General features: G+C 42.1%; 2 non-coding genes across 2 annotated transcripts; both read right to left on the bottom strand.

Moving 5' to 3' along the window:
- Positions 1–764: 764 nt before the first annotated feature.
- On the bottom strand, positions 765–948 carry LOC140317157 (U2 spliceosomal RNA). The gene has a single exon (XR_011917499.1). It is a non-coding gene; the product is annotated as a U2 spliceosomal RNA (small nuclear RNA).
- A 306-nt stretch (positions 949–1,254) lies between these two features.
- LOC140317230 (U5 spliceosomal RNA) lies at positions 1,255–1,370 on the bottom strand. The gene has a single exon (XR_011917562.1). It is a non-coding gene; the product is annotated as a U5 spliceosomal RNA (small nuclear RNA).
- Positions 1,371–17,936: the final 16,566 nt, after the last annotated feature.

The following is a 17,936-nucleotide window of genomic DNA, read 5'->3' as shown; positions in this document are numbered from 1 at the left end:
TTATCATCAGACATTTTAGATGTTTTTAAAGATTTTGAAAAACTCGACCGACTGCCTGACAGTTTTAGAGTGGGAATAGTGACTCTACTTTATAAAAAAAATGATAAGACTGACCTAAAGAATTGGAGGCCCATCACACTTATAAACTTTGACTGTAAACTTTTTAGCAAGGTTTTAGCGACATGGATGTCCTCTGTTTTAGAGGAGGTAATTCACCCAGACCAAGCTTGTGCCATCTCAGGGAGACAACTCACCGACAGCCTCGTACTGATTCGAGACATCATTGATTACGCTAGAGACAGAAACACCCGGCTTGTCATCTTAAATTTAGACTTTGAAAAAGCATTTGATCGGGTCTCGCATCAATATCTCTTTCAGGTGTTGCAGCCATCGAAAAGGGCCCGATTGTTCCTACTTGGTGAGCTTTGCTTGGTTGAGACGCTTGCCCCCCCCCCCCTGCTCCTCGGCTGACCAAGTAGAAACAATCTATTCGATGGCTGCCTTGTCTTTTACTCTGTGCAAAAGACAAGGCAGCCACAAACACCACGGGAACACCGTATTGAGGCTTTGTTCTGACCACTCATTCGGTGTCGCGTTTCTTTCAAGCAATTCTCCCGGTTAGCCCGCACTCGGCTCGCTCCCAGAGCCGTGTTAAAGTCCACTTCGCATTCACTCTCTTTTCTCAGCAGATTAAAAGAAAGTTTCATCTTGGGCTCCCTGAAACTTCCATCCTGCACCGCTGTTTGCTTTTTCACAAGAGCAGAGGAGAGCGCACCGTTCCCAGCGGCACTGCAGTACCGGGTCGAGGCTTGGAGTGAACGGAGCAAGCTTCTTTTTCAACTCCTATTCTTAAAAATCCATTTAATATGTTGTCCTCGTATAGAGGACATATTAAACTGATAAGAACAGATACTACACTTGAGCTTAGCCAAAAGGCCGAGAAGCGATAACTGTCCACTGTTTCAGGTCCGTGGGCCCTTGCTGGCACAATGCGCACTTGTAGCAGTGTTCTTTTTATGGCCATAGGTGGCCAGAGTGTCACGTTGCACCTCCGCCCACCCGCTGCACTGAGCACTCTTCAGCCCTTTTAAATGGTATAACTTTGCACTCCCGCATGCTCCAGCAAGCACCATTCAAGCAACAACTTTGCACTCCAGCTTCGAACATCGGCACAGTCGCAACAAGTAAGGCGACTCTACTCAGAGAAGTCACTCTGCAAAGTAGCAAGATTTCTTTTGCACAGACAGAAAGGGCTTCACCCGCAAAGGTAAAGCCTACCAATAATAGAAACAACTCATTAGTGCTGCTCTCCACGGAAGTCTTTAGTAAAAGGCGAAAGACTTGTATGTTATGAAGAGAAACCAGAGTACGATTATCCGTCACTGCGGGAGCAGGGCATCAGGCTAGTTGGTATAGCCACCTTCCCCATGGTGAGCTTTGCTTGGTTGAGACGCTTGCCCCCCCCCCCTTGCTCCTCGGCTGACCAAGTAGGAACAATCGGGCCCTATTCGATGGCTGCCTTGTCTTTTACTCTATGCAAAAGACAAGGCAGCAACAAAAACACCACGAGAATCCCGTATTGAGGCTTTGTTCTGACCGCTCATTCGGTGTCGCGTTTCTTTCAAGCAATTCTCCCGGTTAGCCGACACTCGGCTCGCTCCCATAGCCGTGTTAAAGTCTACTTCGCATTCACTCTCTTTTCTATGCAGACTCTTGGGATTTTATCTATAAAATGAATTCCTTCACTCAAACTATGTTAAAACTGCTTGTCGTTCATATTTACCATGTCTAGAAAGATTTAAACAAAAAAAACAACGTTGTACTTTGCAGTAAAAGAAAGAGCAAATCTAAAGTTTCAGGAATCCGAGAATAAGCTTACTTTCATGAGTTCTTCACGATTTCGGATTTTGCTATAAAATGAATTCCTTCACTCAAATTAAATTAAAACTGCTAAACCGCTAATCTGTTACATGTAAGGCAGATGTCAAATTCACCGAAATAGGATCTAAGGGTATTCGGCCAATCGAGCTGTAGCAGCTTCGGTAAAAGAGTATAAGTTGAAGAGTTTGTGAATAAAGGTGTGCGCACACATAGTGAGCTGTAGGAAAATAGGCAGGGAGCAATGCCGGCTGGGGTATATGTTCTTGTATGTTGTCTGACTGTTTGATTTGAATGTGTTGTGTAAGTGTCCTGTTGAATGTTTGGGCTTTGACACTTCACTGTGGTTGTTAACTGTGTGGTGTGTCCTGAAATGTTATATGTTTGGGCTGTGTGACATGCTTAATGCTTGTCAGTAGCTACCCACTTATTCATATATAGCAACTGACAACATAAGAAGTCTGGACATACTTTGATAGTAGTTGTAGAAGTATCCTTATTGATAATAGATAAACTAATTCATAGTGATAGAACAGTAGATGAACAGGTGCCTGCACATGTCTCACGAAAATAAAATGGGTGTATGATTGCTGACGGCAGAGCAATACTGCCAAACTTATGAGTTCTTGTGGCAAACTTGATTCAGTGTCTTGACGTGTATACGCTGTTTCGCTGACTTGATTGTCACAAGAAACAAAGTGTGTTTGATAAGATCCGACCATTTTATTACGGGAGGATCAGTATGTATGGATTCTGATGTGACTGATAAACCCATTCGTATCTTAAGCATAATCTAATACGTGAGACAACGCCCTGGCACACAATCAAAAAAAAAAAGAGAGAGCGGTTTTGTGTCCCCACAGTCCATAATGTAGAAAAGAGAGAAAAAAGCCTTTCTGATTTGGTGTGTGTGCTCATAGTGCAGAGTGTAGAGAAAAGAGAGAAAAGAAAGCCGTTTTGGTGTCACGGGTGTTGTGACTTACACACACACATTTCTGAATTGAGAAAAGAAATTATTTTAGAGGAAGCAGTAGAGTTTAGATCCCACATTTGTTGATAGGCATTCATTTATTTCTTCACTTCTGATGAAGTTTCAACAATAAACAACAAACTTTGTATTATGAGAAAGAACCAGACTCATTCTTCAGGAATCCGAAAATAAGCACGAATTCGGATTCTCCTATAAAACGAATTAATTAACTCAAACCAAGTTAAGACTGCTTTGTCCTTCATATTTATTCATGTCTAATCAAGTTTCAACGATAAACAACGTTGTACTTTGTAGAATGAGAAAGAACTTCTTCAGCAATAAGCATCTCTCGACATATGACGAAATACAGATTTTGCTATAAAATAAATTTCTTCTATCAGCGTGACTTAAAACTGTTTGTCCTCCTTATTTATCCACTTCAAATCAAGTTTCAACAATTAAAAAAAAATTGTAGTTTGAGAAAGAACAACTTAATCTTCAGCAATCAGTATAAAAAGAGGGTAACAAAAGGTGCAAATGCCAACCATACATCACTAAAAGGTGGGGCGGAAGTATTCAGCTGCAAGTAGGTGTGAATGTTCGACCATAATTTGTAAAAAGTGGGTAAGAAAAGGTTCGAATGCCCGACTAAATATTAACAAAAGCGGGAGGAGAGGTCTTCGGATGAGAGTGGGTGAGAATTTCCTACCATACAAGTATGGTGGAGAGGAAGCTGTGATTGAACGACAATAGTAAAAAGCAGGTGAGAAAAGGTGCGAATGTCAAAACATACATGATCAAAACAGGGAGCGGAGGTGTTTGGCTGCAAGAAGGTGTGAATATCCACCCATAATTACTGAAAAATGGGTAAGAAAAGGTGCGAATGCCCAACCATACATCATCAAAAGCAGGAGTGGATGTGTTCGGCTACAAGAAGGTGTGAAAGTCCGACCATGGTTTGTAAAAAGCGGGTAAGAACAGGTTCGTATGCCCGAATATACACCATCAAATGCGGGAGCGGAGGTGTTCGGCTGTGAGTAGGTGTGAATCTCCAACCATAATTGCTGAAAAATGTGTTAGAAAAGGTAAGAATGCCGGTCCATACATCATCAAAAGCGGGAGAGGTGGTGTTCGGCTGCAAGTAGGTGTGAATGTCCAGCCATAATTACTCACAAATGGGTAAGAAAAGGTAGTATTGCCAGACCATACATGATCAAAACAGGGAGCGGAGGTGGTTAAGCTGCAAGAAGGTGTTAATGTCCGACTAAAGTTTGTAAAAAGCGGGTAAGAAAAGGTGCGAATGCCCGACAATGTATGATCAAAAGAGGGAGCGGAGGTTTTCAGCTGAAAGAAGGTCTGAATGTCCAACCATAATTTGTAAAATCCGGGGAAGAAAAGGCTCGAAAGCCCGACTATACACCATCAAAAGCTGAAGCGGAGGTGTTCAGCTGCAAGAAGGTCTGAATGTCCATCAATAATTGCTAGAAAACATGAAAGAGAATTTTCGAATATCAAACCGCACATGATAATAAGCGGGAGAGGAGGTGTTCAGCTGCAAGAAGGTGTGAATGTCCACCCATAATTACTGAAAAATGGGTAAGAAAAGGTGCGAATTCCCAACCATACATCATCAAATGCACGAGTGGATGTGTTCAGCTACAAGAAGGTTTGAGTGTCCGACCATAGTTTGTAAAATGCGGGTAAGAAAAGGTTCGAATGCCCAAACATACACCATCAAAAGAGGGAGCGGAGGTGTTCCGCTGTAAGAAGGTGTGAATGTCCGACCATAGTTGGTAAAAAGCGGGTAAGAAAAGGTTAAAATACCCGACTGTACACAATCAATAGCGGGAGCGGAGTTGTTCGGCTACTAAAAGGTGTGAAAGTCCGACCCTGGTTTTAAAAAGCGGGTAAGAACAGGTTCGAATGCCCGAACATACACCATCAAAAGAGGTAGCGGAGGTTTTCCGCTGTAAGACGGTGTGAATGTCCGATCATAGTTGGTAAAAAGCGGGTAAGAAAAGGTTAAAATACCCGACTGTACACAATCAAAAGAGGGAGCGGAGTTGTTCAGCTAAGAGAAGGTGTGAAAGTCCGACCATGGTTTGTAAAAAGCGGGTAAGAAAAGGTTCGTATGCCCGAATATACACTATCAAAACCGGAAGCGTAGGTGTTCGGCTGCAAGAAGGTGTGAACGTCCGACCAAAGTTTGTGAAAAAGCAGTTAAGAAAGGGTTCGAATATCTAACCAAACATAATCAAAAGCGGGAGCAGAGCTGTTCGACTGCAAGTAGGTGTGAATGTCAGAGAATAATTTGCAAAAAGCTGATGAGAAAGGGTGAGAAATCCCGACTATACACCATCAAATGCGGTAGCGGAGTTGTTCGGCTGTGAGTAGGTGTGATTCTCCAACCATAATTGCTGAAAAATGTGTTAGAAAAGGTAAGAATGCCGGTCCATACATCATCAAAAGCGGGAGAGGTGGTGTTCGGCTGCAAGTAGGTGTGAATGTCCATTAATAATTGCTTTAAAACATGAAAGAAAATTTTCGAATATCAAACCTTACATGATCATTAGCGGGAGAGGAGGTGTTCAGCTGCAAGAAGATGTGAATATCCACCCATAATTACTGAAAAATGGGTAGGAAAAGATGCGAATGTCCAACCATAAATCATCAAAAGCAGGAGTGGAGTTGTTCAGCTACAAGAAGGTATGAAAGTACAACCATGGTTTGTAAAAAGCGGGTAAGAGAAGGTTCGAAAACCCGAATATATACCATCAAAAGCGGAAGCGGGGGTGTTTGGCTGCAAGAAGGTGTGAACGTCCGACCAAAGTTTGTAAAAAGCAGTTAAGAAAAGGTTTGAATATCCAACCGAACATAATCAAAAGCGGGAGCAGAGCTGTTCGACTGCAAGTAGGTGTGAATGTCAGATCATAATTGCTGAAAAATGTGATAGAAAAGACTAGAATGCCGGACAATACATCATCAAAAGCGGGAGAGGTGGTTTTTCGGCTGCAAGTAGGTGTGAATGTCCAGCCATAATTACTCACAAACGGGGGAAGAAAAGGTAGTATTTCCAGACCACACATGATCAAAACAGGGAATGGAGGTGGTTCAGCTAGAAGGTGTGAATGTCTGAATAAAGTTTGTAAAAACCGTGTAAGACAAGTGGCGAATGCCCGACAATGTATGATCAAAAGAGGGAGCGGAGGTTTTCGGCTGCAAGGTCTGAATGTCCAACCACAATTTGTAAAAATCGGGGAAGAAAAGGCTCGAAAGCCCGACTATACACCATCAAAAGCGGGAGCAGAGGTGTTCAGGTGCAAGAAGGTCTGAATGTCCGACCAAAAATTACTGAAAAATGGGTAAGAAAAGGTGCGAATGCCAAATCATACATCATCAAAAGCAGGAGCGGATGTGTTCGGCTACAAGAAGGTTTGAATGTCCAACCATAGTAAGTAATAGGCGGGTAAGAAAAGGCTCGAATGCCCGACTATATACCATCAAAAGCGGAAGCGGAGGTGTTCGGCTGCAAGACGGTGTGAACGTCCGACCAAAGTTTGTAAAAAGCAGTTAAGAAAATGTTCGAATATCCAACCAAACATAATCAAAAGCGGGAGCAGAGCTGTTCGACTGCAAGTAGGTGTGAATATCAGATCATAATTTGCAAAAAGCTGTTGAGAAAGGGTGAGAATGCCCGACTATACACTATCAAATGTGGGAGCGGAGGTGTTCGTCTGTGAGTAGGTGTGAATGTCCGACCATAATTGCTGAAAAATGTGTTAGAAAAGGTAAGAATGCCGGACCATATATCATCAAAAGCGGGAGAGGTTGTTTTCGGCTGCAAGTAGGTGTGAATGTCCAGCCATAATTACTCACAAACGGGTAAGAAAAAGTACTATTGCCAGACCATATATGATCAAAACAGGGAGCGGAGGTGGTTCAGCTGCAAGAAGGTTTGAATGACCGACTAAAGTTTGTAAAAAGCGGGTAAGACAAGGTGTGAATGCCCGACAATGTATGATCAAAAGAGGAGCGGAGGTTTTCGGCTGCAAGAAGGTCTGAATGTCCACCCATAATTACTGAAAAATGGGTAAGAAAAGGTGCGAAAGCCCAACCGCACATGATCATAAGTGGATGAGAAGGTGTTCGACTGCAAGTAGGTGTTAATGTAAGATCATAATTTGTAAAAAGCGGGTAAGAAAAGGTAAGAATGCCCAACCATAAATTATCAAAAGCGGCAGCAGAGTTTCGGCTGGTATTTATCAATGTCTAGATAGATTTCAACAAAAAAAAAATTGTACTTTGCAGTAAAAGAAAGAGATCCGAGAATAAGCTTATTTTCATGAGTTCTGCACGATTTCGGATTTTATGTATAAAATGAATTCCTTCACGCAAACTAAGTTAACACTGCTTTGTCCTTCATATGTACCCATTTCTACATATATTTCAAGCATAAACTTCCTCATACTACCCTGAATGAGAAAGAGCCACACTTGTGATTAAGTCATACGCCCCTTTTGAGGAGTTCTGCATGGTTTGGGATTTTATCTATAAAATTAATTCCTTCACTCAAACTATGTTAAAACGGCTTTTACCTTCATATTTATCAATGTCTCGATAGATTTAAACAAAAAAACAACGTTGTACTTTGCAATAAAAGAAAGAGCAAATCAAAAGTTTTAGGAATCCGAGAATAAGCTTATTTTCATGAGTTCTGCACGATTTCGGATTTTATGTATAAAATGAATTCATTCACTCAAACCAAGTTAAAACTGCTTTTTCCTTCATATTTATCAATGTCTAGATCGAGTTCAACAAAGAACAACATTGTATTTTGCAGTAGAAGAAAGAGCAAAACTGAAGGATCAGGAATCCGAGAATAAGCTTCTTTTCATACGTTCTGCATGATTTGGGATTTTATGTATAAAATGAATTCCTTCACTCAAACTAAGTTAACACTGCTTTGTCCTTCATATGTACCCATTTCTACATATATTTCAAGCATAAACTTCCTCATACTACCCTGAATGAGAAAGAGCCACACTTGTGATTAAGCCATACGCCCCTTTTGAGGAGTTCTGCATGATTTGGGATTTTATGTATAAAATGAATTCCTTCACTCAAACTATGTTAAAACGGCTTTTACCTTCATATTTATCAATGTCTCGATAGATTTAAACAAAAAAACAACGTTGTACTTTGCAGTAAAAGAAAGAGCCAATCAAAAGTTTTAGGAATCCGAGAATAAGCTTATTTTCATGAGTTCTGCACGATTTCGGATTTTATGTATAGAATGAATTCATTCACTCAAACCAAGTTAAAACTGCTTTTTCATTCATATTTATCAATGTCTAGATCGACTTCAACAAAGAACAACATTGTATTTTGCAGTAGAAGAAAGAGCAACACTGAAGGATCAGGAATCCGAGAATAAGCTTATTTTCTTATGGGCAAGTGGGAACTGCTTTGTCCTTCATATTTATCAATGTGTAGATGGATTTCAACTTCTTCTACTGCAAAGTCCAATGTTTTTCTTTGTTGAAGTCGATCTAGACATTGATGAATATGGAAGGACAAAGCAGTTTTAACTTGGTTTGAGCAAATTAATTCATTTTATAGCAAAATCCGAAATCGTGCAGAACTCATGAAAGCAGGTTTATACTCGGATTCCTGAAACTTTAGATTTGCTCTTTCTTTTACTGAAAAGTACAACGTTGTTTTTTTGTTTAAATCTTTCTAGACATGGTAAATATGAAGGACAAATCAGTTTTAACATAGTTTGAGTGAAGTAATGCATTTTATAAGCAAAATCCCAAATCATGCAGAACTCACGAAAAGCTTTTTCTCGCTTTTCACTGCTTTTTACAAACTTTGGTCGGACGTTCACACCTTCTTGCATCCGAACACCTCCGCTTCCGTTTTTGATGATGTATATTTGGGCATTCGAACCTTTTATTACCCGCTTTTTACAAACCATTGTCGGACTTTCACACCTTCTTGCAGCCGAACACCACCTCTCCCGCTTTTGATGATGTATGGTCCAGTATTCTTACCTTTTCTAACACATTTTTCAGCAATTATGGTCGGACATTCACACCTACTCACAGCTGGACACCTCCGCTCCCGCTTTTGATCATACAATGTCGGGACATCGCTCCTTGTCTTACCAGCTTTTTACAAACTTTAGTCGAACATTCACACCTTCTTGCAGCTGAACACCTCCGCTCCCGCTTTTGATGATGTATAGTCGGGCTTTCGAGCATTTTCTTACCCGGTTTTTACAAATTATGGTTGGACATTCAGACCTTGCAGCCGAACACCTCCGCTCTCTCTTTTGATCATACATTGTCGGGCATTCGCACCTTGTCTTACCCGCTTTTTACAAACTATAGTCAGACATTCACACCTTGCAGCTGAACCTCCGCTCCCTGTTTTGATCATGTATGGTCTGGCAATACTACCTTTTCTTCCCCCGTTTGTGAGTAATTATGGCTCGACATTCACACCTACTTGCAGTCGAACAGCTCTGCTCCCGCTTTTGATTATGTATGGTTGGATATTCGAACCTTTTCTTAACTGCTTTTTACAAACCATGGTCGGACTTTCACACCTTCTTGTAGCCGAACAACTCCGCTCCCGCTATTGATTTTGTACAGTCGGGTATTTTAACCTTTTCTTACCCGCTTTTTACCAACTATGGTCGGACATTCACACCGTCTTACAGCGGAACACCTCAGCTCCCGCTTTTTATGGTGTATAGTCGGGCATTCGAACCTTTTCTTACCCGCTATTTACAAACTATGGTAGGACATTCAAACTTTCGTGTATCCGAAAACCTCCGCTCTCTCTTTTGATCATACATTGTCGGACATTCGCACCTTTTCTTACCCGCTTTTTACAAACCATGGTCGGACTGTCACACCTTCTTGTAGCCGAACACATCCGCTCCCGCTATTGATTGTGTACAGTCGGGTATATTAACCTTTTCTTACCCGCTTTTTACCAAGTATGGTTGGACATTCACACCTTCGTACAGCGGAACACCTCCGCTCCCTCTTTTGATGGTGTATGTTCGGGCATTCAAACCTTTTCTTACCCGCTTTTTCCAAACTATGGTCGGCTATTCACAGCTTCCTCTCCACCATACTTGTATGGTGGGATATTCACACCCACTTGCATCCGAAGACCTCCGCCCCAAATTTTGTTGATATTTAGTCGGACATTCGCACCTTACCCGCTTTTGGCAAACTATGGCCTTCTTGCAGCCAAACAACTCTGATCTTGCTTTTGATGATGTAAGGTTGGGCATTCAGACCTTGCTTCACCTGCTTTTCACCAAATATAGTCGGACATTCACACCTTCTTGCAGCCGAACACTTCCGCTCCACCTTTTAGTGTTCTATCACACCTTTTTTTTCACCGCATTTTATACATTATGGTTGGAAATTTTCAACCACTCTCATCCGAAGACTTCTCCTCCCGCTTTTGTTAATATATTTGAACTTTAGTTTGACATTCAAACCTTCTTGCAGCTGAACCACCTCCGCTCCCTGTTTTGATCATATATGGTCTGGCTACTACCTTTTCTTACCCGTTTGTGAGTAATTATGGCTGGACATTCACACCTACTTGCAGTCGAACACAACCTCTCTCGCTTTTGATGATGTATGGACCGGCATTTTTACCTTTTCTAACACATTTTTCAGCAATTATGGTCGGAGATTCACACCTACTCACAGCCGAACAACTCCGCTCCCGCATTTGATGATGTATAGTCGGGCATTCTCACCCTTTCTCATCAGCTTTTTGCAAATTATGATCTGACATTCACACTTACTTGCAGTCGAACAGCTCTGCTCCCGCTTTTGATTATGTTTGGTTGGATATTCAAACCTTTTCTTAACTTCTTTTTACATATTTTGGTTGGACGTTCACACCTTCTTGTAGCCGAACACTTCCACTCCTGCTTTTGATGATGTATGGTTGGGCATTCACACCTTTTTTTTGCCCATTTTTCAGGAATTATGGGTGGACATTCACACCTTGCAGCTGAACACCTCCTATCCCACTTATGATCATGTGCGGTTTGATTTTCCAAAAGTTTCTTTCATGTTTTCTAGCAATTATTGATGGACATGTAGACCTTCTTGCAGCTGAACACCTCCGCTCCCGCTTTTGATCATACATTGTCAGGCATTCGCACCTTGTCTTACCCACTTTTTACAAACTTTAGTCGAAAAGTCACACCTTTTTGCAGCCGAACACCACCTCTCCCGCTTTTGATGATGTATGGTCCAGCATTCTTACCTTTTCTAACACATTCTTCAGCAATTATGGTCGGACATTCACACCTACTCAGAGCCGAACACCTCCGCTCCCGCATTTGATGGTGTATAGTCGGGCATTCTCACCCTTTCTCATCAGCTTTTTACAAATTATGATCTGACATTCACACCTGCTTTTGATAATGTATTGTTAGGCATTCGCACCTTTTTTTTTACGCATTTTTCATGAATTATGGGTGGACATTCACACCTTCTTGCAGCCGAACACCTCCTCTCCCGCTTATGATCATGTGCGGTTTGATATTCGAAAATTTACTTTCTTGTTTTAAAGCAATTATTGATGGACATTCAAACCTTCTTTTTGATGGTGTATAGTCGGGCTTTCGAGCCTTTTCTTCCCGGTTTTTACAAACCATGGTCGGACTTTCACACCTTCTTGTAGCCGAACAACTCCACTCCCGCTATTGATTGTGTATAGTCGGGTATTTTAACCTTTTCTTACCCGCTTTTTACCAACTATGGTGGGACATTCAAACCTTCTTGTATCCGAAAACCTCCGCTCTCTCTTTTGATCATACATTGTCGGACATTCGCACCTTTTCTTACCCGCTTTTTACAAACCATGGTCGGACTTTCACACCTTCTTGTAGCCGAACAACTCCGCTCCCGCTATTGATTGTGTACAGTCGGGTATTTTAACCTTTTCTTACCCGCTTTTTACCAACTATGGTCGGACATTCACACCGTCTTACAGCGGAACACCTCTGCTCCCGCTTTTGATGGTGTATAGTCGGGCATTCGAACCTTTTCTTACCCGCTTTTTACAAACTATGGTGGGACATTCAAACCTTCTTGTAGCCGAACACATCCGCTCCCGCTATTGATTGTGTACAGTCGGCTATTTTAACCTTTTCTTACCCGCTTTTTACCAACTATGGTCGGACATTCACACCTTCGTACAGCGGAACACCTCCGCTCCCTCTTTTGATGGTGTATGTTCGGGCATTCAAACCTTTTCTTACCCGCTTTTTCCAAACTATGGTCGGCTATTCACAGCTTCCTCTCCACCATACTTGTATGGTGGAATATTCACACCCACTTGCATCCGAAGACCTCCGCCCAAAATTTTGTTGATATTTAGTCGGACATTCGCACCTTACCCGCTTTTGGAAAACTATGGCCTTCTTGCAGCCAAACACCTCTGATCTCGCTTTTGATGATGTAAGGTTGGGCATTCAGACCTTGCTTCACCTGCTTTTCACCAAATATAGTCGGACATTCACACCTTCTTGCAGCCGAACACTTCCGCTTTTAGTGTTCTATGAGGCATTCACATATTTTTTTTCACCGTATTTTATAGATTATGGTTGGAAATTCTCACCCACTCTCATCCGAAGACCTCTCCTCCCGCTTTTGTTAATATATAGTCGGGCATTCGAACCTTTTCTTACCCGCTTTTTACAAATTATAGTCGAACATTCACACCTACTTGTAGCTGAATACTTCCGCTCCACCTTTTAGGTATGTATGGTTGGCATTTGCACCTCTTTTTATACTGATTGCTGAAGATTAAGTTGTACTTTCTCAAACTACAACATCTTTTTATTTGTTGAAACTTGATTTGAAGTGGATAAATAAGGAGGACAAACAGTTTTAAGTCAGGCTAATAGAAGGAATTAATTTTCTAGCAAAATCTGTACTTCGTCATATGTCGAGAGATGCTTATTGCTGAAGAAGTTCTTTCTCATTCTACAAAGTACAACGTTGTTTATCGTTGAAACTTGATTAGACATGAATAAATATGAAGGACAAGGCAGTCTTAACTTGGTTTGAGTTAATTAATTCGTTTTATAGGAGAATCCGAATTCGTGCTTATCTTCGGATTCCTGAAGAATGAGTCTGGTTCTTTCTCATAATACAAAGTTTGTTGTTTATTGTTGAAACTTCATCAGAAGTGAAGAAATAAATGAATGCCTATCAACAAATGTGGGATCTAAACTCTACTGCTTCCTCTAAAATAATTTCTTTTCTCAATTCAGAAATGTGTTTGTGTAAGTCACAACACCCGTGACACCAAAACGGCTTTCTTTTCTCTCTTTTCTCTACACTCTGCACTATGAGCACACACACCAAATCAGAAAGGCTTTTTTCTCTCTTTTCTACATTATGGACTGTGGGGACACAAAACCGCTCTCTCTTTTTTTTTTTGATTGTGTGCCAGGGCGTTGTCTCACGTATTAGATTATGCTTAAGATACAAATGGGTTTATCAGTCACATCAGAATCCATACATACTGATCCTCCCGTAATAAAATGGTCGGATCTTATCAAACACACTTTGTTTCTTGTGACAATCAAGTCAGCGAAACAGCGTATACACGTCAAGACACTGAATCAAGTTTGCCACAAGAACTCATAAGTTTGGCAGTATTGCTCTGCCGTCAGCAATCATACACCCATTTTATTTTCGTGAGACGTGCAGGCACCTGTTCATCTACTGTTCTATCACTATGAATCAATAAGGATACTTCTACAACTACTATCAAAGTATGTCCAGACTTCTTATGTTGTCAGTTGCTATATATGAATAAGTGGGTAGCTACTGACAAGCATTAAGCATGTCACACAGCCCAAACATATAACATTTCAGGACACACCACACAGTTAACAACCACAGTGAAGTGTCAAAGCCCAAGCATTCAACAGGACACTTACACAACACATTCAAATCAAACAGTCATTCGGGCAGACGTGTGCGTCCTGCTCCGAATGCCAGTTGGTTAACCAACAGGCCATCCTGAAAGCACTTTGCGCCCATTGCCGCTGATTGAGGTCCCATTTGAGCGTATTGGGATGGACTATCGCAAGGTGAATGATGTGTCACGATTTGATGCCTATCCTATGCCCCGGGTCGACGAGCTCCTGGATCGCCTGGGCACTGATCGTTTTTTTACGACACCGGATTTGACCAAGGGCTACTGGCAGATTCCCTTGTCTCCAGAGTCTAAGGAAAAAACGGCCTTCTCCACTCCGTACGGGTTGTACCAATTTGTCACACTTCCGTTCGGGTTGTTCGGGGCCCAAGCCACATTTCAACGCCTTATGGATCGGGTCCTGCGGCCGCATGCTGCGTATGCTGCCGCTTACCTGGATGACGTCATCATCCATAGCAACAGCTGGGCGGAGCATGATCAGCAGGTGGCGGCAGTGCTGGAGTCACTGTGGCAGGCGGGGCTCACGGCCAACCCAAAGAAGTGTGCAGTTGGACGGAGGGAGGTACGGTATCTGGGGTACCACTTGGGCGGCGGACAGGTGCGTCCACAGGTAGACAAGACAGCAACGATTGCAGCCTGCCCAAAACCTAAGACCAAGAAAGAGGTGAGGCGGTTTTTGGGGCTGGCCGGATATTACCGGCGATTTATTCCCAACTTCGCGGAGCTGACCAGCCCCTTGACCGACCTTACCCCAAAAGGTGCCTCTAATCCGGTCCGGTGGACGGAGCAGTGCCAGGCGTCACTTGAGAGGGTAAAGCAGACCCTCTGTGGGGAGCCTCTTCTCCACACACCTAACTCCTCTCTCCCATTTGTCCTGCAGACCGATGCATCGAGAAGGGGGTTGGGGGCTGTTCTGTCCCAGCAGGTGCGGGGCGTTGACCGCCTAGTGCTTTACATCAGCCGGAAACTATCCGAGAGGGAGACCAGATACAACATGGTGGAGAGGGAGTGCCTGGCCATCCGGTGGGTGGTCGGCGCCCTGCGGTATTACTTGCTGGGGCGCCCATTCACCCTCTGCTCGGACCATGCTCCCCTCCAGTGGCTCCACCGAATGAAAAATGTCAATGCATGGATCACCCGCTGGTATCTGGCACTACAGCCTTTTTATGGGCACAGATGGCGGTGGCCGACTTCCTTTCCAGCTCGCATGGCGAGGTGGGGGGGGAAGTAGGTTAGGCCAGACCGCTCCCCGGCCAAGGTCAGGCGGTTGAGGTATGTGGAGGGGGCGTGGTGCATCAGCTGCAGGAGAGAGCTGTGGAGAGAGCTCTGGGGAGCAGGACTAGGTGAGTGATTAGTACACCGGCAGTCACTTGTCTAATCACTCTCCTCTTTTAAGAACTCAGAGCTGGAAGGAGGATTGAAGTTGAGTGGGCAGCACGAACCGGGAGGGAAGGCCTGCGAACGACTCCACATTCGTGAAAAAGGGTTAAATAAACTATAGGTTGAACCGTCCGCTGTCTCTGAGTCTCTCTGAATGAACCCGCAGTGGCAACAGGCCGCCACAATGTGGAATTTTTAAAGACAGTAGAGGACGATCTCTCTCGTTGGAAGTCCTTACCTATATCACTTATGGGGAGAGTTAAAACCATTAAAATGATGATACTACCAAATGTTAACTATTTGTTCTCAATGATCCCCATAAAACCACCTGCTACTTGGTTTAAGTCACTAGATTCATGCATCTCCAAATTTCTGTGGAAAAACAAACCACCACGTATTAGTTTAAAAACCCTACAGAAGACCAAGGACAGTGGTGGATTAGATTTACCTAATTTTCAGCACTATTCCTTAGCCAATAGGTTACGTTATATATCAAAATGGTTTAAACCTAGCCCAATAGATGAACCATGGATAAATATAGAACAAGCATTGTGTGATAATCTGGAAATCTCTGACCTGCCACTTATTAGTCAAAACGTAAAAAATCACAAATGTTCTCTGACAGCCTGGTGGGAATTTCTTAAAATAACAAAGTCTTCACTTGTCCCGTGTAAGCTTACACCCATCTGGAACAATCCTGACATCCTGCAAAACAAAAAAATGCTAAACTTTACTCTGTGGAAGATCAAAGGAATCAAACATCTGGAACATATAATCCAAAATGGACATTTTATTTCATTTGATGAACTCATATCACAACATGAGATAGGCAGCAATAAATTCCTAGAATATCAACAACTTAAGTCTATAATAACAAAGAAATATATCCTCCACCAACCAGACTTACAACTCCCGATTAGGGTAGCAGAATTTCTAAGCATCTGCACCCCAAAACTACTATCAAAAATATATAGATTATTGTCTAAGATAGATGACACAATGTCTCTGTACAAAAAAGAACGTAGTACTTTTCAGGATAGGAAACAACAACACTAATTTTTTTCAGGAATCCGAGAATAAGCTTCTTTTCACAAGTTCTACACAATTTCGGATTTTGATATGAAATTAATTCCTTCACTCAAACCAAGTTAAAACTGCTTTGTCCTTCATATTTATCCATATCTGAATAGGTTTAAACAAAAAAGAAAGTATTACTTTGCAGTATACAAAAGAACAACACTAAACCTTTAAGAATCCGAGAATAAGCTTCTTTACACGAGTTCTACACAACTTCGGATTTTGATATAAAATGAATTCCTTCACTCAAACCAAGTTAAAACTGCTTTTTCCTTCATATTTTTGCATGTCTAAATAGGTTTCAGGCATAAAATTCTTCATATTACCCTGTATGTGAAAGAAGCATACTTGTGATGGAGCAATACACTCCTTTTGGGTAACCTAAACTGATGGTTGGGGAGGAAAGTTAGAAGAACAATCAACTATCAACCAAAGACAGATGACGTGATGAGCGGGCAATATAACTGTGTGTTTTTGCTTCAGTGGTCAGAGCAACTCTGTATTCTGTACTGTGTTGTTCTCTCTTGCAATATATTATTATTAAAGCTTCTTATCTCCTCAGAAGAAAATAACTGACTCTGTGCGTTACTAAATTTCCACCACAATTTTGGCGTCACGAACAGGATCCCTCAACTGGTGTCTCTGGACCGGACCGCAGTGCATGGCCAGCCTGGACTGAAGTAGCTGTTCCAGCCTCATACCTCCAAGGCCTTTTCTGAGAGAGAGGACTGGCAGGTCCTTTTCCTGAATACCAGCGCTGGGATCATTTTTGAAATATGATAGTCTGAGATGATAGGACTGCTTTTTAGTTTTTATTTGAATAAAAGAGGGTTTCCCGGTTGTGTCATTAGTGAGACAGAGATTTCACGGGTAAGTGAACCTCTTGAAGCAGTCCGAAGAAGTGTGAAGTACTCCGAAGAAGTGTGAGTGCAGATTAAGGTCCTCATTGGAGACGTCCTTTGAGTGAAGGAATATATTTCCCCATTCCAAGTCTGAGAATGGGAAACAGTAGGTCTCAGACTTTTGACCCTACCGGGGGACCTAAGCATGATGAAATGAAAAAGAAATAATATGGTCCAGAGGTTTTCCACCTGAAGGTTCTTTTAGTATGTTAGAAATAAGAAAATTAGAAGAAAAGTTTTGCAAATATGAGAAAGAGATGAAGCAAAAAAAAGAAAATTAAGTTTAAATAAGAAGTAAGAAAGGTATAGAATGTTGGAAAAAATAAAGTGTATTAAGAGAAAGAAAGAAAAATGTTAAACAAATGCCATGACGGAATGATGATAATAATTTAGTATGTGGACGAAAAGATAATTCAGCTCTGATTAAGACTGAATCTTCTTTTAAACCACCACCATATTCCACTGATAACACTTTTTCTCCTCTTTACCCCACCCTGAGCGCTCTCGCTGTGCCGGATCCAGACCTGGACTCCTGTCCTCCACGACACCTGCAACAACAACAGCCAGCCCTGCCACAAGCCTCTGGCTCTTGGGAAGAAGGGACTTCTTCCATCCTCCCTCGGGAAGAAATTCCATCATCCTCACAACATCAGTTACATAGGTCTGATGATGAGGAAAAGGAGGACGTTTGGTTCTCCAGCGTACCTGCCCAAGAACTTTTAACGCAAGTG

The sequence above is a fragment of the Leuresthes tenuis genome, unplaced genomic scaffold, assembly GCF_036924035.1.
Source record: "Leuresthes tenuis unplaced genomic scaffold, fLeuTen1.0.hap1 SCAF_10, whole genome shotgun sequence".
Classification (NCBI taxonomy): Eukaryota; Metazoa; Chordata; class Actinopteri; order Atheriniformes; family Atherinopsidae; genus Leuresthes; species Leuresthes tenuis.
Note: the sequence above shows the minus strand (reverse complement) of the source record. Positions and strands in the feature narration are given on the sequence as shown.